We start from the raw sequence: 23,741 nt of genomic DNA on the forward strand, positions 1-23,741 counted from the left end.
CATAGAATATAATTAAGTTGAGTCCCCAGTTTGTAACGCCTAAAATAACATCACCTAATTAGCCCATTTCCGGTTGTCCGCCTGTCGACACGATAACTCAAAAACGAATAGAGATATCAATTTGAAATTTTTATAGCGTGATTAGGGCGTAAAAATTAAGGTTGGGTTCGTAAATGATCAACATTGGTCAATTTGGTCTTGGGTCCGTAGTGCAAATTTTTTAGTGTGTATTATATGGGATTATCAGTTACATGTGTGTGACTAGCTAAGAGTTCTTTCTTTACTTACATGACGTAAAAAAAAAAAAGATTAGGTCATCAACACTGTCTATACATGGTAATTCAACAATTTTTTGTTTTCACTAGTTTTAAACTCACTTTTTGTCATCTCTTTTCATGTTTTGTTACGAAATACGAAAATATCTTAATATTTGTCTGTTTAAATAATACATTTTTGTAGGTATGTTTGATTGTATAAATTTATTTATTCCCACAGAATGCCTGACATTCCTGCTTGTTTCCCTGAGCCACATTGTAATAACTAAAAATAATATATCATATTACCTTTTAAATTATAATATAATATTATTTAACACTAATGATAGATAATTAAACTTAATTATAACAAACATGTATTCAGAATCAGAATGTATCAGTTTATAATCGATAAAATACTTGTGGTAAGTTTTGAATTTGTTTAAAATCATCATCATATTATAACATATAAATTTATGTATTATGTACATTGAATCTTCATTTCTAATATTATTATCTATCACAGAGAGCTATAAACGTAGCTATATACAAAACCACAAAATTGAAACAACTTTACAATAAATAACAATCAACCAATAATATCAATAAGAATTAGATATTATATACATGATATATTGAATGTAGGTATTTATTATTGATTATTGATTATCAATTATTATCGATATATATGAAAAATTACACGTTGAAACAAAAATAATCAAACTCTCTAAAAGTATCACGGAAAAGTTTTAATGTAGTACCGAAGGGACAATGTAATTGTACTAAATTTTGGTCATTCTTTTCATATTTGTGAACAAAATTAATACTGACATCGCAGCTGAAAATAATCACCCAAAATTAGTTTCAAAAAAAATTCCAATAAAATCGGATAAAATTTGCCCGTCTTATCAAAAAATTGAATTTTTGAACTTAATGTCGCCATCAAAATCCAAAAAATTTATTTTTGCTCTATTACATCCAAATTTTATCCAATTTTGATAAACCAAGTATCTAATTCTACTAAATTTGAACCATTCTTTCAAATTTGTGATCAAAATTAACCTAGCTCTAATAGGTTTCAAGAATTTGGAGTTCTGGTCGCGGAATTAACATATAAGTGATAGCTAGGGTAAAACTGACATAGCAGCTGAAAAGAATGACCCAAAATTAGTAGGTTTCAAAAAAAAATCTAATAAGATCAGATCAATTTTGCCTGTGTTATCAAAAAATTCGAATTTTTTAACTTAATGACGTCATCAAAATTCAAAAAAATTTAATTTTGATCTATCACATTCAAATTTTATCCAATTTTGATAAACCAAGTATGTTTCGAAGACACAAACTCAGTTTTAGTTAAACTAACACTGAAAACGTCTAGTGTTTCCAATCAGCACCTCGAGCGAAAAGTGATTTGCCGTGACACAATGAACATGTAATAAAATTATACATTATATGATGGGATAGATGATGGATGTTCTAAACAGTAAAGGTTTTCAATCTAAATACCGGAAATAATTGTAAAATATAAAGTAATGTTTTTGTAATGTAATTTTTCTGTTAATAATATACAATTATTTTAAATAGATTTAAAATATTTTATAATAGATGAGTTTTATTTTATTTATAAAACCACCTTTTAGGAAAAAATCAATATTTATTGAAATTTAATTGAAAAATTTATTGTTAAGTAGGCAACCGCAACTTATCACAAAAAGTATGGTTTTCTTTCAATATCGTGAATAATAAACCTCATTGTATAAGAAAATCTGTGTCACTTATGAATAATTTGTTATTAACCCAAAACCGATGAACGGAAGTATATATATATATTGTAATCTATCGGTGTAATGAATCGAAAAGCTTTTCAAAATTTTTCTGCTTGAAAAATGACTCTCTAAGTTGTAAAGCGCTTATTCTGGAACAATACACAGCGTGGACTTAAAGTTCTTAATATAAAAATCTCCTTCTGAAACAGCTAAAGTCATGTCAGTTTAAAAAGAATTGAGAAAACTTATCTAGCGTGTAAAAATTTTGCAATAAAATTAATTTTTAATATTTTATTTTTTGCACTAAAACTAAAATTTATTTATTAACTAAATAATTTATTTGTTTTCATTTAATATTAATTGTCCGTTATTTAATGACATGTAATACATTGTTTGAGGGTTGTGGGTGAACACTCTACTTTTCCACTCTCTCAAACAAACAATAATATATTTTATATACATTTTTAATTAAATAATTTATTTTCACTAATAAGTTTTATTTGTAAATTTATTACTTTATTTATTTTAGTATTTTTTTATATTTTTCATTAAACATTCAAATAAATTTCCAATCGTTGAGTCATTCATTATCAAAAAAACTTTATTAGGTCAACACTTGTATTCAACGGAATATATAATTACATAATGGTTTATTATGTCTGTTTATTTATCGCTAATAAATGTTTTGTTGCTTATTAGTATGTTCCAATATTTGAGCAAATCAATAACAGTTATCTGTAAGTAGACTTTAATCTTAAATAAAACAGAAAAGATAAATGGATTTAGACAGTTCTTTCAAATATTAAGTATTGTTGTAAATTACTATGGTTCTATATTCAACGCTGCTATATTAATAGCTCAAGGGTGAAAATCACAGTCAATTATTACTCCTAGATTTTATTCTTTTCTCATTTTCAACTCGCTGTCCGTTGCTGGTGTCCAAAAAAAAAACGCTGCTGTACCTCAAGGCTCAGTCCTATGACCCGTACTATTCAGTTTTTCCATTAACGACATTTCATAAATAAAATGAATTCTACAGCTCATGTGCGCTCTGGATGAGATAATTACATAATAATTTTTTAAAATTTCTTTAAAAAACTGTGTATGTGCCACGCTGTGTATGTGCAGATTTTCAAAACGTGGTTGATCTCTCAACCACCAGACCAGAGTCACTCTAAGCAGGCACAAATATATACTTGGTCATAAAATTACATACCTAAAAAGTACAGTATAGTCAACGAATTGTCCCTATCATTGAATTTTTTCGCGGGCGATAAAAAGTGAATATAAATCACCCTGAAAATTTGTATGCGTTGAGGAAGAAAGAATTAATAATAATAATAATAATAATAATAATAATAATAATAATAATAATAATAATAATAATAATAATAAATGAAATATGTATATGGTGGTACTGTGCGGTACATTCCCAAACAATTTTATCATTAATATGTTAATAATTTAATTAAATATAACACAAAACAGATTTCCTCATATCACACAGTGCAAGCCAAGCATGGTGTATGTGTATCACCTCCACCATAACTCTATTCTAAAATCTACCCTAAAACTTCTATTTAAAACATTAATATTATAAATTGAATACCATTATAACACACATACGACATACAAAACTTTATTATAGCCAGAGACAGGATATTCATGTATCCAAAAACAATTCAAATTTCTAAAAATTTTATCATAAAATAATAGCAAAATAACAAAAAAGGATAGCACAGAATTCAAGAAAATATTTAATTTTTTAAAAGAAGTTTCTCGCACAATCAAAGCGCATTTTGAAAAGTAGTATTTATTAAAGTAGTTTTATTCCTTAACACTTAAAAGATCCTCAAAAATATTACCTAAGTTAACCTAAACAGGAAATATCGACAGTTTTTAGTTCTTTAATAAAAGCTCATTCATGTAACAAATACCCTGGTAGAAAGTGCCCGATTACTGCCCGACTTACAACCAGGGCCCGATCAGGGAATGAAAAGAAGGCCCGATGACGTGAGCCATGAAAGGGGGCAGACCTGGGCTGATTATACTGCCTCAACTTATGTAAACCCTGCAAGGTAACTAGTATCGCTAGCCCGAATATCTTAGCCCAACCGGGACAACTGACCGGGTATATAAAGTGAACCCGAGTACGTGAGCCCGAACAGGCGACCGCAACAGCTGAACGCGCTACCCTGATTACTATTGACCCAACCAGGCAACCAACCCAGCAAAATATCGTTAACTCCAGTGTATAATTTTGATCGGGCACCCACCGTGGCTAATAGTAACCCCGACCACTATGAACACAGTCCGGAAAGTAACTGGATAGAAAATAGAGATCCATATTACATCAACCAACCCAGGCACCTTTAGTTATTAAATATACGTAATTCAATAGCAGAGAAAAATTGCTATAGCAGAGAAAAATTATTTTTCGAACATTTGTTTTATCTCTTCCTGAAAAAACAGAATTTAACGTCAAATATTATGTCCGATTTATCTACCCAATTCGTAGCTTCAAATGCTTATATCTTCGGTATATCTTGGCTGATTTTAATTTCAAATTTGTCATTTCTTTTACGGTATTTTCATATTTTGTTAAGAAATGAGAAAAAGAATCATTCAAATTCCGTAATAGTAAAAAAGAACAAGAACCTGGTTTAAATGCCAAATATCCTATCTTTAATTATTTTTCAGTTTCTATCTCCTCTTCGCTTTCTACATTCTTGTCACACTTCTAGGGGTAAATTTAACTACAAGAATTAAGTAAGCATTTGTTTTACACACCTAGAGAGATACTAACTCATTTAATTGATATATACAGAATGTAACAAAAGTCGTTTTACTAACTTAATAAAAACAAACCAAACTTACGCCACGTAAATTTTGTCGAACCTTTTTTGATGGTCATTGAATGATTTTTAAAATAAAGCGTTGTATCATAAAACAATGGACACTTAAACAAAAATGGAAAGACTCATTTGAATGACCCAATTTCCGTTAATTTTCGATAACACTGAAATATTTTTCAGTTTCCTACAAGGCAGAGGCAAGAAAATGTTACAAATGTACAAATCATTTTCACGGCGACAAAAGATTCTTTCAGTATTAATTAACAACTGGCGGTTGTAGAAGTTAAAAGCTTGGAGCAGAAATATTTATTAATGGAGTAAACGTGATTTTCAGGACATACATTGACATGAGACTTGTTTAAATGATTTAGAATGGTTTTAAGAAAGAAAAATTATACTATTATGGAATTAATTTCGTTGGATTTTAAGCTTAAAGTATGAAAAAATCAAGGTTTAACATGTGACTAAATGAGAAAGTGAGTTGCGAGAGGCAAGAAACTGTTAATATTTTATTAGCTACGGAGGCATTTACTCCACTTTTCGTTACTTCTGGATCTAACTCTATTACGAATTAAGTACTTTTATATTGTTACACCCTGTATATAAATAATATTTTTGGTATTTAATTTAAAATATGTTTTGTATTATTATTCTATATTTGTTGTTCAAAATTTAAATCATCATGATCCATATTTTGGTACATGCAAGTTCTGTGTATCCTAATTCTGGTTCGTGTTGGAATATCAATTTACATTTATATTGAAGTCATTAAATAAGGTTTACCCTGCAGGTAAACATATGCATAGCACCGGATAACATTCATACCGTCATTTATACATTCCAAGGATTCAACTAAATTGTATTTGGTGAAAATATGAAAAGAGTTCTCTAAAATCTACTTAAAAAGTTTTTCTATTTTATAATAATTTGATCAATTTATTATGCTTTTGTAGTTTTAATTATTATTGTTTTGAACTTTCGAGAAATTTGCATTTATATAAAACACGCTCACTTAATGGCTGCATTTATCTCTACTAAAATTTTAGGTTTTTCGAAACATTTTTAATAGGGACTCAAATATCAAAAAAAGAGTGGACTCCAATAGCAAAGAGATGTGTCGTGCAATACCCAGTAGGAGCTATGGTTCTTTCGTACTTTCGTACATAATAGTTCATTATATTAGTTTAAAAATGACATACCTACTTCTGATTTAGTAGTCAACTCAATATGTGTACTAACTTTAAATTATCTCTATTATCTTTAACTTCTGATAACTCACATTAACATTGACTATTTCATTGTTACTATGAGATTTCCAGTAATTTTTGTATGTAATCCATCAAAAGAAGATGTAATTTAATTATGATAAATTTAATATATTAATAAATAAACAAAATATGAAATAAAATAATAATAATAACAATTTATTAAAAATCATTTGATGTTTTAAAATAAATAAATAATTTTATGTGACGATGATATAAAACTAGAAAATAATTAGGTTAATAACAGTTAAAACCATTTATGAGTAAAATATTTTGAAAATAACACATGTAAGCATATAAGTTTAGGATCCGGCGTAGTAATTGACAGAGGAATAGGAAAGAAGAATATTCATTCAAGGTCATACTCAAAATCGGGCTATAGATTCAAAAATTTATTTTGAGCAAAACATCGGAAAAGCTTGATGCTGTCGGTTTGCGTGAGTATTTATATCTTTCGAATGTCGGAAAAACTTTTTTTCCATAATTCAATTTTATTTTTATTAAAATACCATTCTCCATGAATGTTTATTAATTTATCAACTTTAAGTTTGACGAGAAATTATTACAAAATTGTGTATGGCAAGTCCTGGACTATAGGCGCTACATCAAATTAATAATATTGTATTTATTTATTTTAATATAAATAATTAATAAATAACTAATATCGTATTTTTAAAATATTATTATGTGTACATGATAATTAATTATTATGATATTATTAATTACATAATTACCTAAAATTCATTGATGAAAAATTAACACATTTGACAATACAATTAAAATTTCGGAAAAATTTTATCCATATCATAGCCCAAGCTATGCAATATATATAATAAAGGCAATTTTTTTTACACAAATATGTTAAACATTGTGTAAAAATGTTTAAAAATAAACATCTTTTTAGCAATAAAATATAAGCTGCAATAAGAGCTTAAAAAATCTCTTCTATCCATTTAAGGTAAAAATAATATATTTGTATCGTTTATAATTTGTATTTTTCAAATTTCAACGGTACTATTTGATTATGACGTCAAATTTAATTTTTAGTGATAAAAAAACTGTCTAATGTTTATATACGAAAGATATTTTAAAACAAACAAAAAAGTGATTCTGTTCAGAAAAACACCGGTATTAAAATACTTTGTTGTCTCTTAAATTAAGTAAAAAATTTGCAGAAAATAGCAAATTAGTGTCTGATTGCTCATTATTTCTAATGCATCTTTATTTGGTGATATTCTAAGTCAATGAACTAAGTTATTCACAAAAAACAAATATAGAACTAAATAAAATTCTGTTTAGGTGAGATGTCTACTGAGTGATGTATTAGGTTCGAAACTTACTAAATGTTCAAATAATATTGAAAATAAAAATCTGAAAAATATGATCAGAAATGTTTTTTATAAATAAGACTTTTCTTCCAAGAGTATTTCGAAATATGCACCTGTCTGATCAAAACTGCATATAAGTTATCAATTTCTTTATGACACTAGTCTTTCATGGAAATCGGTCAAAAAAAAATTGGGAAACAAAAGAAAAAATGTTCAATTTTAGTAAAATTCATGTTCCAAGTTTATTCCATTATGAAAACATTATGAAAATCTACTTAAAAATTTGATCAGGCAAATGATTTTCAATTCAAAATATCAAACGATTAAAAATAGAAAACTTTGATTTTCAGAAAACTAAGCAGCAAGTAAAACGAAACGTTACTTGCCATATTTCTATTTCAAGGTGATTTTCGTAGTTTTTTGGTCATAATTAACTTGGAAATTGATATGAAAATTCACAATCGAGTCCAACAGGGAATCAATTTCTATTTTTATCCCTCGATATTGATCTAATACCTATTATACGGTAATCAGAATCCAAAAGTAATGAAAATCTAGTTGAAAATTAAGGAGTTGAACATAATTGCGATTATTTTTCATGAAACATTCTGTACAATAATTATTTAAAACAAAAATCTTTGGCAAACAAATTCTTGTACACATAATTTTAATGATATTTTAATGAGTTTATTTTGTCATTGTCTTACATATAAAAATATAATTTAAAATAGTCAAAAACTTTAATACACTGTTGACGACTCGACCGACTACCAATTTACCCAACAACAAAAAAACTTAATACGATTTTGTTTTTTTTGCTTTAGTTTTTGTAAGTTCATTTCAATTTCCGTATGAATTCAAAAACCACATAAATTCTTTCTTTTTATACATGTGTTTTATTAAACATACGCAACACGACGGGATATTTTTGTGATAGATGGTACGGAACATTGACTATCGAAATTATCGATGTGTTAAATTGATTCAATTAATTTTTTTGATTTTCTGTGTTTTTTTTTTAAGAAACCAAATTCGGCATATTTAAGCGATTAATTGGTCACATGTAGCGAAATATCAGCAATGCGTTAAATCCTTTCTAATACCTACCTGATTCAACTTTTGCTCATGAGTATTTCGATTGAAATTTATTCGTTATTAGTTTGAATTATTCAATCGAAATTAGTCTCTGAAGAGATAAAAATTAGAATTATCACAAAGCGTTCAGGGGTTTTTCTAATAACTTCAGTAAAGTCGGTAAAAAAAATCGCTTTTTGGATAGATTCGTTATACTTCGGCTATCTTCGTAGATACACTGTATTTTCAATGAAAGATGACAGATAAATAGAATGTGATAACTAACTAAAGTTACATTATCTATCCAAAATATTTAATAAGTACGTAAATTTAATATACCATTCTTTCATATTAATTAATGTGCTTTCACACGTAAACATATGTAACTTAAAAATCAAGAAATTTCGCTCTTGGCACTGGCCCAATAGTGTGAGATTTGCTCTCATGACAAGAATAATGATTGTAGTATGAAAGACGACGAATCTGAATTGTTAAATAATTCAAATTCGCCACCTTTACTCCTTGTATGATTTTTCTAAACTCATATTTATCTGTATAAAAGTTTTCCCATTGCCCTAGTAAATATGTTTGTCATATTATAAAGGAGAATAATCTCAACATGGACTATTTATTTGTAGTATATTTAAACCTAACATTGTGTGTTAGTATTTTTGGGTTATTGCCTGATGTAATACACAGCTATACATATAATAATCGGTGCAGAAGTATAAAAGAGAATTAGAACTAACAGCTAACAGCACTAGTATTGTCTAAATGTAGTAATAGTTGTCGTAACCAAGCCAAGACCATTACGAAAAGTGGTATAGTTTTGTTAGTAAGTGTCAAATTATGTAATGTAGGTACTATACGACTACTCAACTACAAAGTGCCTAAAAAAATGTAACTCTTTTAATATAACACTTAAAAAAATGCAAAAGTGTGCAGAATCCAGCTATTAATCGAAAAATCTTAGATTAATTATTTTTTAAAGTGAAACTTTTTATGGGACGTTTTGTCATGAGAGTTAACTCGTAGAGCTAACAAAACTGTTAAATTCCTTGTCTCTTTCTTATTACCATTTACTCCAGCAGAGTGAGAGAGGCCGTGGGACTTGATAACTGTACATATACCATTTATTTATTAAACAAGGATAGTTCAAACCTACTTACATTTAAATCTTATATGTCGATCTTTATTTATTAAATGTTATTAAAGTGAAACTTTTTATGGGACACTAGCGTTTTTATTAAACAAGGATAGTTCAAACCTACTTACATTTAAATCTTATATGTCGATCTTTATTTATTTATTAAATGTTATCTGTAATGTCTATATCTATTTAATATATGTTTAGAGCTATCTTTGTTTAGAATATTCATTTTATAATTTACAATAAATTGTAAATGTTTGTATCTACTATCTTTTTGAAGTGAAACTTTTTATGGCAAGTAAGTCTCAGTTCATCAGAGAAAGTCGTTGTAACTAGTGTTGCTTTATTTATGGAATTACGAAAGAAGAATGTTTATGTATATGTAATATATATATATATATATATATATATATATATATATATATATATATATATATATATATATATATATATATATATATATATATATATATATATATATATATATATATATATATATATATATATATGTATATGTCTATTAAATTATTTCATATTAAAAATTTTTTAATATTGTTTTTATTCTCAGTTATTGTCAATGAAGATACAAAAAATGTATGCGTCAGTCCAAAACTAACAGCGTCAAAAGTGAAACTTTTTATGTAATTCAAAAACTGTCAATGAGTGTACAAAAAAATACATTGCAGCAAAGAAAAATTGACTGGAAATTATAATAAAAATGATTTATAATAAAAATCAAGAAAAATCTACAGACTATCCCGAATTAATTACTACGGAAGTTTCACTTGTACGTATATGTATATAGTTTTATGTATATGTAAATAATAGTACGTACGAGTGAAACTTCCGTAGTAATTAATTCGGGATAGTCTGTAGATTTTTCTTGATTTTTATTATAAATCATTTTTATTATAATTTCCAGTCAATTTTTCTTTGCTGCAATGTATTTTTTTGTACACTCATTGACAGTTTTTGAATTACATAAAAAGTTTCACTTTTGACGCTGTTAGTTTTGGACTGACGCATACATTTTTTCTGTGGTCCAGGTACAGTTGATAAAACTGACCTATGAAATCCGAAAATTTGCTAATCGATAATAAATGGAAGCATTTGTTTTCAATTGATTCAGCTTCCAACGCATTGATTATAGCAGGACTTTTGCTTTAAACATTATGCTTGGAATACTCCTTAGGAAAAAAAACTCGCTTGTAGATTCTCTTGATTGTCTTATGGATTATCAATCTTTTCCAAATTCTTACCACTACTTTGTTTCTTGAAAAGAGTAATTGAAGTTATTTCGTTAAAACTTCATTAGTGAAAGCAATTTTTGGGATACCTCGTATAAATAGTAAAACTGTTCAAAAAATAAGACTAAAGAATTACATTATTATATACTGTATGGCTACTAAAATATATCCACTAACAAAAAAATATTATAAACATGACTATTCTTCTATCAATACATGCAATTATTTCCATCGTTTCTATCGACGGTACATTATCTTATTGGGAGAACAAAACCAACGGACCAAACAATAGATAGCACCGCTTAAGGGTTAAATTTAGGCTTTACTTAAATCTACTGTACGACTTCTGTCTAACCTGAACAATAATCCTTTCATAAAAAGCAGTTTAAAAAGAGGGCAATTTCATGTGCAATTTAGAGCATTTTTTTCTTGATATATGAATTAAAACTAAGAAATTATTCAGAAATCCGGCCGGAATTTTTTTCTTATAAGTGATATTTATAAATCCACCGATAAATCTTGGTTTCTCCGTCTAGCTCTCTCCAAACTGAACCGATTTCGATGCAACATACCTAAAAAAAACTCTCCATTAAATTACCTCCCAAACAAACAAAAAATTAAAATCGATTCATCCGTCCAGACATACATACACATAGGGCTTAAATTAACACCCCACTTTTTATGGTTCGGGGATTAAAAATGATTTTGAAACACTGACTAGAGAAGCCACATAGCCATTATGCGTTCGCCTATCCTTTAGAATTTTTTGGGAACCATATGGCACTACCCTCAACTGTTTTTTGGGCATGTTATATACATATAAGAAATAAACATACAATACAAATGGCCAAACCAGGCAAAGAACACCAACACTGTAGATCCAGTGATCGTAGCTGTAGTTAAACCAAAAACTATGTAACATATACATTTATTCGTTACTAAATTAGCAATAGCTATTATAATAAATTCTCTATTCGACTCCTTCTGTCATTTGTGTTGTGTTGGCTTCTCTCACAATGCCTCATCCTTTCAACTTCATATTTCGATTTTCCTTTTCTATGTCTGCATTCCCTCCCCCTCCCCCCAGTAACACCACTCTTCATTATTATAACATAGTAAAACAAAACCTATAACGCGTTAAACTTTAGCAATTATCGCTATTGTTATGTAGTAAATCTGCTAAAAGTACCCTAAAATAATAATATAATATATCATAATAATATAATATAATATAATATACCCTAAAAATAATTAGTATATTCACCCTTATTTATAGGGAAATTTCATCATAGTCACTGCATAACATAATTTCATACAAACATAATAGTTATGTTTTTTTTCAACTGGTTGGTGACAATTTTGCCTCCAAAATCCCACCTACATCCTAAAACAGAAAAACAACGATCTCACCTTTTTAATTAATTATTATCTGAACTTCGTAGTGAAGACACATATAAAATTATTACTAAAACTGTTTCAATCGAGTAGAATTATTCAAATTGTTTCAATCGAATAGCATTTTAAATTGTTTTCAATCAATTGTATTTCGATTTTGTACTTCTGGATAAAAACCTAGAACAAATAAATTATCATTAAACAAATTCGTCTTTTTATTATTCAAAATACGAAATTACCTGTGGAAGATACGTCCAACACGTGGGTTTCAATTAGGAGTTTGTCATCCAGGAATTGGAGGATATTAAATTAAAACTCCAATTATATGAAGGGTTTCGGCAAGTGTTAACTTCAACAAATTGAACACTCAACATTTTACAGGTAAACATAACCTACAATTTTATCCAATATAGTGAAAATTTAATTGTAATTATTCCACTAATACGAACGCACCTAAAAGTTTCGCCAACACAGGAACAGATTGGACATTCATCCAAATCGACGTCGAATTATACAAACGATAAATTCCATGTTCATCGTACACATATGTATTTGACATTTAAGTTTCTAAAATTTAACTAACAACTGTCAATAAGTAAAGTCAGACTCAGATAAATTGAACCATATGTGAATTAAACGGATAGTACCGTACCCAAGTCTGAACATTTAATCGACGTCGTTTGGACTCGTGTCTAACTCGTTCAGCCTGCATGAACCCAGGTTTGTCAACAACAAAGCTTGCTAGTCAACCAGCCTCAAAGGACCTCTGGGAGATTGGGTGTCCCATACAAATTTCCACATTTAACACCCTCACACGTGACGGACCCCAAAACTCGAACACCAGTTCACCAATAATTGGGAACCAGGGCAACTACAAAGCAAATAGTAGCAGAGCATAGTTCTATTGTAAATTAAAACTTGATAAAATTTTTTTTTGATAGTACACTCATTTAAAAAAAAAAAAAAAAAAAAAAAAAAAAAAAAAAAAAAAAAATTTTTAACGATTATCATCCTTAACTCAAAATCATCAAATTTTTTTTTATTAATTCTACAACTTTAAACTTCCTATTGGAATTTGATTTGCAACCATAAACAATTGCAAAACGTACCCTTTAACTAGGATATTATATAATTTTTGAGTACTATTGTTCCACAACAATTAACGCTACTGTATTCATTTAAAATTTTTTTTTCTCTATATAAAATTTCTAACAAATCACAATAGAACGTCAATTCGTCTCAAAATAGGTTCAATTGAATAGTGAAAAGTATAACATTCACTATTCACGAAACAAATAGTTTCTAGGTGTCAAAAAAAAAACTAGCCATCACTTCTTCTCAAACTCATCTTTTTATTTATTCACTTTATCCTGTACACATACAAACTTATTCTACTCGTATTTCTGCTGGTTTTTTTCATTTTACAGGACAAATTGCATTTCAAATTCATTATCAAGATACCAACTGCTATTCATCTGAAATCGGAAACAAACACCATTAGTATAGACAATAAAACGATAGTTATACAACTCAAATCAGTATTTAACAACAATTGAAGATGCAATCTAACAACAACAACGGCGCCATTCCCCGCACCGTGCCACCATCGTTCCTACATAATGCCAGCGGATATGGAGCAGCAGCAGTAGCTTCATCTCCACGTCTACCTACAACACCATCAACTGTAAGACACCAGGTACCCTTTAACCAAATCCTTTACAATATACACCCGGACGGTAGATTGTCACCAATCAGAACACGAGCTCTTAGTTTCAATCCAACCCCTCCCCCATCTTCAGGTCTCACACTTGGACCACGACCTTCGGCACCAATTATTGACAACCAGGCGCAAAACTTATTCAACCCACCTGCTTATAACACAAGTTTTTATAACGCTGGTACTACACAGCCGCCACAAAATAATAATTTTAACATTTCTGGTCATAATTTAACTAACCCAAATTTAAATATTAATCATGACTCGAATGCTCAAAATTTTAATAACTTTAACCTTCCCAATTTCAATAATCAACAAAGCATTTCAAATAACAACGTGCCGAATCTCGTGGCTCCCAACCAAAGGACCGCTCACAGGGACAGTCTAACACAATTATTGGCCATCCATAATCAACTTCTATTGGATACTCAAAAACAAATTAAGAACCTATCGGGTCCCAACTTCAAACCAGATATGACCCAATTGTGCCAAAATCTACCAAGAGCAGACGGCGATAACCCATCCATCTTCATAGATTTCCTAATAAAAGTGGAGAATATTGTTAATTTGAACATTATGCCACTACCTAAACTCATTAAAGGATTAGTTACACAAACGGAGGGTGAATTACAACTATGGCTATCTAGACTAGCAACCCCCACTAACACCTGGGACCACATTAAAAGTGAACTTCTGATAAAATTCTTGTCCCCCACCCAAATGTCAAGGATTCAACTAGAAAAAATCTTCAGGTACCAAAACTCCAATGAATCTCTCAAGCAATTCACTTACGATTTGGAGATCACCGCTAAGGTCCTAAACCTTCACGACGAAACGCGCATCGTGACGCACATCCTTGACAGTGCAAATTCGGAATACCTACCATTGTTAGCAACCATCTTCCCCCAACCTACGACATTCGAACAATTATACCAAATTGCCAAACGCGCTGATGAAAATGCAAATCGACTAAAGAATGCGATCTCGCGAGAAAACCCAAAACATAGTTGACAATTGAAGGAATCTCGAAGCAATTCCGATAATTCACCTCAACAGCGGAAATTATTTGCTTCCCTTTCCCACAAGTGCGAATTCAAATACCAAAACGCTATACCGTTTATCGAATTGGATATCTTAGAGCATAAATATCGGTCAATGATTGACACTGGTTCAACTTACAACATTATTCGTTCCGATTTGGCTTTACTTCTGAAACATAAAAAACACAAGATTAATAAAATATTCAAAAGAATTGCCATCGCAAATAATACCAACATCACCATAGATAAATCAATTACCTTAATTATCAAAATTCAGAAGTACACCTGGAAAGCAACCTTTCTCATCGTCAAAAATCTTCCCTGTCAACTTATACTTGGCAACGATTTCCTTCATAGTGTGAAAGCCAATTTAAATTTCCAACGAAAATGCCTTATAATCGAAAACTTAAACTTAACTACACCTATCATTTTCGAACAAAACGAACAACTCAACTTACTTCTTGAGAATTCAGCAAAGCTACGGCCATCTGATACCCAACACTTGGAAAATTTAAAAAACAATTACTGTGACGTCTTAACCAATAAAACGGGTACCGCTACTAATCACACAATGAAAATACTCCTGAAGGACAGATCACCGATTTACAAACATCCATATACATTGGTACCTCCAAAAGCAGCCATCCTGAACAATATTGTAGACGATCTATTAAACCAGGGTATCATTGAGCGATGTACCAGTTCATGGGCAAGTCCTACATTCCTTGTCAAAAAGCGAGATGGATCTTACCGCATTGTCCACGATTATCGAGAGGTAAATAAAAAAATACTCTTCGATCCATATCCTAGTAGTCAAATTCAAGACTGTTTTAACTCCCTCCATGGAGCAAAGATATTTTCATCGATCGATCTCGTCAATAGCTTCCATCAGGTAAAACTCGATAAAAATTCTAGAAACATAACAGCTTTCGTCACACCCAATGGCCAATACAGGTATTTGAAAGCTCCGCAAGGTCTCGCCAATAGCAGCCAAGCTTTGAATAGAGTTATGCTCGACATATTTGGAGATCTAAAATATAAATATTGCGTTCCTTACGCCGACGACCTCCTTATATATTCGAACTCCATTGAAGAACATTTCAAACATCTATCCGAAGTCCTAAGAAGATTAAAAGAAAATGGTTTAACAGCAAAACCTGAGAAATGTCGATTCTTCATGACCAGATTAAAATACCTAGGTTTTATCATTGATGAAAACGGTCTATCCATCGACACCTCCAAAGTACAAGCGATTAACGACTTACCACCACCTAAAAATCTAAAACAACTTCGTATGGTACTTGGAATTTTTGGTTATTATATGAAATTCATAGATAATTATTCCGAAATCTGTCATCCGTTAAATAAACTTCGTCAGAAAAACGTAAAATACGAATTCAAACAAATACATCTGGACGCTTTCAACAAACTAAAAACAAAACTTACATCGGCTCCCATACTAAAATTTCCTGATTTCACCAAACCATTTATCATCAGATGCGACGCAAGTGACCATTGTATAGCGGGCGTACTGTTACAACGCGTCAATGACGTACTACACCCAATTGCATATACATCCAGAAAACTTTCACCAGCTGAATGTAAAACACATATTTACGAGAAGGAAGCACTGAGTTTAATTTCTACGATTAACAAATTTCAAGATTATTTACACAACGGAAAATTCACCATCCAGACCGATAATAATGCACTAACTTATCTATTCAAAAACTGTAAAAACACTGGTAAACTCGCACGTTGGCAACTCACTCTATCAAATTTCGAATTCGAGGTTGAACATATAAATGGCACTATAAACAATTTAGCCGACGCTCTTTCTAGGCTATACTCAGAAGTTGACCCCATAGAACAACCCAACCATCCGATCACTACACATCTTTACGACGACGTAACCCCGGAGGACAAGCTCTTACTTTTGCAACAGTATCCTCCTATCTTCCCTAATATTCGAGTAGCACAGTCAAATGACCCTGAGTGCAAAACCATCATACTCCGATTGCGTAACGGAGTGGATGATGTCAATAATTTTACACTCTACCATGGCATTCTGTGTAAGAAAACAGGGAGATATAAAAAACGACGTATCTACGTTCCCGAGGCTCTACGTCAAGCCATACTACACTATTTCCACGATGGCCTCCTAGCATCCCACCAAGGTGTCGTAAAGGCGTATTCAAATATCTCCAGACGCTTTTATTGGAAGAATCTATATAAAGACGTAGCTAATTACGTCAAATCTTGTGACGTTTGTCTTCGACATAAAATTCCACCTAAACCAAAACCTAACATGGAAGCAAAAAACCCGAACTACGTCTATGAAGCCCTTCATATTGACATTCTTGGCCCTCTTCCCATCACTAAAAACAGAAATAGATACCTGCTGGTAGCTGTAGATAGTTACAGCCGGTTTCTACAAACATTTCCTTTAAAAACTTGCAACTCAAGTTCGATTTGTACCGCTTTAGAAAGATCCTTCTTAACGTTCTCGGTACCATACATAGTTATTTCGGATAACGCAAGTTATTTCAAATCCACCTCTTACAAGGAATTTTGTTACAAGTGGGGGATCAGAGCTAGGTACCTGTCACCATACGCACCTTCAGGTAATAAATCAGAAGCAATGAACAAAATCCTCATTGCGAACATTAGCACACTTCTACAATCAGCATCCACAGGTCACATCACATGGGACGAATTCGTCGGATTCGCCACATTCGCTTATAACAATTCATTTTCACCTGTAGCCAATTCCACCCCAGCTTCAATTTTTTTTGGTCGAAATCTAACCTTCCCTCTTGATCATCTTTGGGAAATTCATAGAATTTTATCAATAAACAAAAGATTACCAAAACAAACAATCGAACTTTTCCTCAAAAAGTCATTGAAAAAGAGGAAAGATTATTTTAATCGAGGCAAGAAACCCCACGGATTCAATGTGAATGACCTGGTGATGTTGAAGAAAAAACAAATTTCTGTACATGGTACTTCAAGCAAAAAATTCCTCGCCAAATATCTTGGCCCATACACAATTGTGAATTTTAAAACTAAAAACACCGTAATATTAAAAAATATTACGACCGGAAAATGCTTGAAGTGCCATGCCATGTATCTAAAGAAGTATTATAGACGTGACATACCTTAACCGGTGATTTTTTTTTTCTCTTCCATACAATCACCAAGATTCTTCCAATATTAGCTTCGGGTACCCTAACTTTAAGAGCATATCTTTTCACCCCACCTGAAGATGATAATTATTCCTCTGTGACGGATCCTCATCACTACACAGTAATATTACTGCCTGAAAGATGAGAGGGGGGTACATGTTATGTAGTAAATCTGCTAAAAGTACCCTAAAATAATAATATAATATATCATAATAATATAATATAATATAATATACCCTAAAAATAATTAGTATATTCACCCTTATTTATAGGGAAATTTCATCATAGTCACTGCATAACATAATTTCATACAAACATAATAGTTATGTTTTTTTTCAACTGGTTGGTGACAATTTTGCCTCCAAAATCCCACCTACATCCTAAAACAGAAAAACAACGATCTCACCTTTTTAATTAATTATTATCTGAACTTCGTAGTGAAGACACATATAAAATTATTACTAAAACTGTTTCAATCGAGTAGAATTATTCAAATTGTTTCAATCGAATAGCATTTTAAATTGTTTTCAATCAATTGTATTTCGATTTTGTACTTCTGGATAAAAACCTAGAACAAATAAATTATCATTAAACAAATTCGTCTTTTTATTATTCAAAATACGAAATTACCTGTGGAAGATACGTCCAACACGTGGGTTTCAATTAGGAGTTTGTCATCCAGGAATTGGAGGATATTAAATTAAAACTCCAATTATATGAAGGGTTTCGGCAAGTGTTAACTTCAACAAATTGAACACTCAACATTTTACAGGTAAACATAACCTACAATTTTATCCAATATAGTGAAAATTTAATTGTAATTATTCCACTAATACGAACGCACCTAAAAGTTTCGCCAACACAGGAACAGATTGGACATTCATCCAAATCGACGTCGAATTATACAAACGATAAATTCCATGTTCATCGTACACATATGTATTTGACATTTAAGTTTCTAAAATTTAACTAACAACTGTCAATAAGTAAAGTCAGACTCAGATAAATTGAACCATATGTGAATTAAACGGATAGTACCGTACCCAAGTCTGAACATTTAATCGACGTCGTTTGGACTCGTGTCTAACTCGTTCAGCCTGCATGAACCCAGGTTTGTCAACAACAAAGCTTGCTAGTCAACCAGCCTCAAAGGACCTCTGGGAGATTGGGTGTCCCATACAAATTTCCACATTTAACACCCTCACACGTGACGGACCCCAAAACTCGAACACCAGTTCACCAATAATTGGGAACCAGGGCAACTACATAGCACTATATGTATCGTTTAATATATAAGTCGGTAACAGTTTTATGTATGTATTTGTATGTATAAATTTGATGTGGGTGTTCTCTGTTTTATATTATCTGGTATGTCGTTTACATGTATATGTGACCGCTAATGAAATAATTTACGTTATTATTTTACCTTTTGGTTTGTAGTTTGTTTTGATATTAAGGCGGTTCTGTGCTCAAGGCAGGTAGTTCGAAATGCCTTTGAAATTGATCGGACATTAAGGAGACATGCAAGGATTGAATAATACTAGCGATTTCGATAAAACTTTATAAATACATTTTTTGATAAACAAAATTTCCAAAAATCACAAAAAATTCCTAGGTCATCGGGCTTTTTATTATTATTTTATCGTTTAAAGTTGGCTGAAAAAATGATGAATTAAATAGGTTATCCTTTTCAATTGGATATTTCTACATCAAAAATCTAGAGAGTGTGATAAAAAACTATCTTAAATATTTAGACATTCTTGTAGTTTATAATAATACCATAAAACTATAAGGTTGTCGATGATATAAAAACAATATTTTAATGTAATTATGAGTTCATCGAAAATCCATCATTTGATGAACACAGACGACTATAATTAGAGTATTGATGATTGAAGAGAGATATCTATAATATCAAATTTATAAGCAGCACTTATATTAATATATTGTGTGTGTGTATATATAAAAATAATACATTATTTGACTACAAAACTGTAGGGGAACAAACACCTTAACATAAAAATTCTGTAAACAATTTCACACAGCAAATTAGCATGACAGGAAAAATTGATTAATAAATTTAATAGTTTGTCATTTGATGTTCTATTCCCTAATATTTGAAGGTCACATTGAAAAGTCACAAAAACTTAATGATGCTTATGAAAAACAAAGATACACATACATTTGTTGTAGAAATATAATCATTTTTCCACATCATTTTCTTTTAAGAAACAAAAACTTTTCAACTCAACAGAAGAACACACAAGATCATTTTACTTATATGTACTAGTTTATTACAGTTAAGTTTTCATTTAGAAAATCGAATACTTTATGTTAGTATATCCAGAAGTTGTATCGAAGTAGAATAAGTTTTCACTAAATAATATGCTTTTGTAACTATACTAAAAACAAACTACACTCGTAAACAGATCGATTAATAGAATAAGAGAGGAAAATAAAATAAAAATCAATATACGATTTTACTCCAAATGGATAAAATGCAGGATTCAAGCGAATGTTTCGGTTTTTCTACATTGGTCAAATCATTTTAGTCAATAATGCAGAAGTTGTACGAGTTTTCAGTGATTCGTTTATCCCTCAATTGATATATACTGAATTCAATTTTGTGCATTTTCTTTTCTAGAAAACTTTCTGATTGAAAATTTATTACGATGGTTGTTTTATTTTTGTTACTTTTTTCAAAAAGTTAATTTATAGTGCAAAGTTTTTTAAAAGTGTTTATTTTTATTTTTTCGTAAATAAATTTATTGCCGTTTAAGGTTATTTCGAACATTGTCAAGTAAACGATGTCGCTATCTATTTGTTGAGATAAAATAACGTATCCTTCAAAAATTAGATTTGTAAACAGTAAACTCGTTATACTCACTCCAAATTTCCCAATTCTAGGATTGAAAAATGAAACCAATTATACGTGATGTCAAAGAAAAGTCATTTAGGAGTGTTGTATGGTTATTTTTCCTTTTTCTAGTATGAAGGACTTCGGGCTACAAACGAACGAGATCTTGTGAATCTATGTCAAGTAATAAATCTCAATCTAAGAATACTATTCAAGCGTCTTTTGACTCTTCATTCTTTAGCTACTTCTCATGTTGATTGAAAAACAATTTTCCAAATTTTGCAATCAATAATCCATGAGTGTGGGCATGCCTCTAGATTGACAGTTACATCTTGAGGCAATCGTCAAGCACTTAAAAAATTGTTCGCCTTAGAAACCTATCTGCTTGCTAATTGAACTTCCACAATTTACACAATTTTATAATCGATTCCAGAAGATGATTTTTTACAATAAAACAGAATCCTCTATTTAAAAATATCTTGGGCTAGACTTTTTAAGATCTTATTTCTCCAATAGCCAATTAAATGACAATACATCGTAAAAAATAACTATATTATCCCAATTTTCGTTAAAGTACTGACCTCAGGCAGATTGTATTTCCCATAACTGTACACACAAATGTATTAAAGACATGGCTAGTGGCCAGACTGAAGGTATCCATAGTTTCTATTCGTTACCATATCTCCTTTGTTTTTAACACCAAACGTAACATCTAAGTAGTCAAGAACAATAAATAAGTACTAACCATTAGACAAAAGTGCCTATTTTTACAACGTTTGTCTGTGACAGAAGAACCTTCCGTAGGTTCTTCTATATGCAGTTCAATAAAATACAGCCTGAATAATCAATTCACAAGTATCGTGAAACAAAAATATTTTATGTAAGATATTTTAGAAAATAATTGGCTAAATACTTTATTACAAATATTATTATTTGAACAAGACACAAACAAGGTTTTATTAGATATTTAAAAAAACAAGTATCACACCTTCTTCTTCACTGAACGAACAATTTTAGTGTATCTTTTGTTTTCTATGATTGTGTATTATTGTTGTTGTTGTTGTTGTTTAAACAATTTCATATTTTATTCAGCAGAATTGTTCTTGTGTGCAGTGTACAATGATATTATTACAATTGTTTTTTTGTTCATATTATTATTATTATTATTATCAGCTACCATTTTAAAATTTTCCTTTTATCTTACACGATCTTCTGTTGTAACCCAACATACATTTGGTAGGAAGATTTTGCTTATTATTTTTCTATATTCTAATGCCATGACCACACGATCCTAAAAACAATGATGTTCAGGCAATTATAGTTGTAAGGAATCTTTAGCAAAGCAGTGATTTATAGAATGAATTGACCATTACCGGTAGTACGAGCGCTAAAGCAAGCTTAGACTTGTGGTTGAAATGATACAGTTTAATGGACAGTTTAATGGATCACTGTCCTTTGAAAGACCAATTAGCGTTGGTGTATCACAAAGCTCAATCCTAAGACCCATAATATTTAATAATTTTATTAACCATATTCTAAAAATCAAAAAAGAAATTACTACATTTTAGATGATCTCTGAATGAGATAATCGAATACAGTCAGGAAATTGTGCCGTTCATTTTAATTTGCAGATTTATCAAGCCGTCGCGTCGATCAGCCGGTAAAATCAGAGTCATTTGCAGCCGACAAACATATGTATACTTAGCTTCAGCCAACGTTTCTCGTATGTCAAAATCATTTTCCCAATAACAATGTACCACTTTGTTAGTTTTTACACCAGGTGGTATGGAGATGGCACACATAGAATAAATTGTATACAATGTTTTAGTATGTAATATGTTTTAGACGATGAGAGAGAGGTAGTCAGAGGTAGCCATTGCCGTTGTGAACTTTGTGTTTGTGACAGATTTATTATAATGATTAACAACAAATACAAAATGAAAACTTATGGATAGGGAAGTTATAGAACTGAGCAGTGCTACTCTTCTGAATCTATCTATGTTTAGTTAGTACGTTCAAAAACTATTTATATATAAATATATACACCAGGAGCTACATTTACCACATTTTTATAGCGATATTAGAGATGTACATGTTTTCTTACTTCAAAGGACCTTCATAATCAAAAACGTTGAGGATAATCCAAGACACTAGCTAGGCGCCAGGCACGCCATCCCATGTCTTGGAAAAACCGGTACATCATGATTATTGCAGGAGTTAACACAGCATGGAGAAGGCAGGAAACGATCTAGTCATAAGGAGGTGCACTTAAGAGTCAGACATTCTTTAACGATCTCTAGGATTTGAAGCCCGTTGACATTCAAGCACTATTACGAAAAAAACTACTAAAAAATCTCACTTTTTGATGAATACTTAGTCTAATCCACAAGTGAATTACAAGCGGCAACGTTGTACAGTTTTCTACTGTTATGTCACCATGTGCTGCTGTGGATACAGATGAGCAATATGTGTCACAGCGTTGTCAGATTAACAGAACTAATACAAATATTAAGAAACTTATTTTTCTCTATTTTGAAGATATCAAGTTATACTAAAATATCGACTCCGATAGAAATACCTTAGGTAATGCAACAAATGCGGCGAATGA

At 30.6% G+C, this 23,741-nt stretch overlaps 2 protein-coding genes and 5 long non-coding RNA genes across 9 annotated transcripts in view; 1 reads left to right on the forward strand and 6 right to left on the reverse strand.

Annotated features, from left to right (window-relative positions):
• The window catches only part of LOC123298612 (autophagy-related protein 16-1), a 788,644-nt gene that overhangs the window by 670,078 nt on the left and 94,825 nt on the right, over positions 1 to 23,741 (reverse strand). The gene's annotated exons all lie outside the window — the stretch shown is intronic.
• Positions 1 to 23,741, forward strand: part of LOC123298611 — a 140,597-nt gene that overhangs the window by 42,332 nt on the left and 74,524 nt on the right. The gene's annotated exons all lie outside the window — the stretch shown is intronic.
• Positions 12,113 to 12,445, reverse strand: LOC123298618. The gene is made up of 3 exons (XR_006535285.1): positions 12,406 to 12,445; positions 12,204 to 12,323; positions 12,113 to 12,129 (listed from the first exon to the last, which is right to left on the reverse strand). It is a non-coding gene; the product is annotated as an uncharacterized LOC123298618 (long non-coding RNA).
• On the reverse strand, positions 12,453 to 13,170 carry LOC123298615. The gene is made up of 3 exons (XR_006535282.1): positions 12,788 to 13,170; positions 12,574 to 12,726; positions 12,453 to 12,511 (listed from the first exon to the last, which is right to left on the reverse strand). It is a non-coding gene; the product is annotated as an uncharacterized LOC123298615 (long non-coding RNA).
• Positions 13,667 to 18,393, reverse strand: LOC123298617. The gene is made up of 2 exons (XR_006535284.1): positions 18,250 to 18,393; positions 13,667 to 15,260 (listed from the first exon to the last, which is right to left on the reverse strand). It is a non-coding gene; the product is annotated as an uncharacterized LOC123298617 (long non-coding RNA).
• LOC123298619 lies at positions 18,446 to 18,778 on the reverse strand. Its single transcript, XR_006535286.1, has 3 exons — positions 18,739 to 18,778; positions 18,537 to 18,656; positions 18,446 to 18,462 (listed from the first exon to the last, which is right to left on the reverse strand). It is a non-coding gene; the product is annotated as an uncharacterized LOC123298619 (long non-coding RNA).
• On the reverse strand, positions 18,786 to 19,503 carry LOC123298616. The gene is made up of 3 exons (XR_006535283.1): positions 19,121 to 19,503; positions 18,907 to 19,059; positions 18,786 to 18,844 (listed from the first exon to the last, which is right to left on the reverse strand). It is a non-coding gene; the product is annotated as an uncharacterized LOC123298616 (long non-coding RNA).

This window comes from Chrysoperla carnea, chromosome 4 (assembly GCF_905475395.1).
Source record: "Chrysoperla carnea chromosome 4, inChrCarn1.1, whole genome shotgun sequence".
Taxonomy (NCBI): Eukaryota; Metazoa; Arthropoda; class Insecta; order Neuroptera; family Chrysopidae; genus Chrysoperla; species Chrysoperla carnea.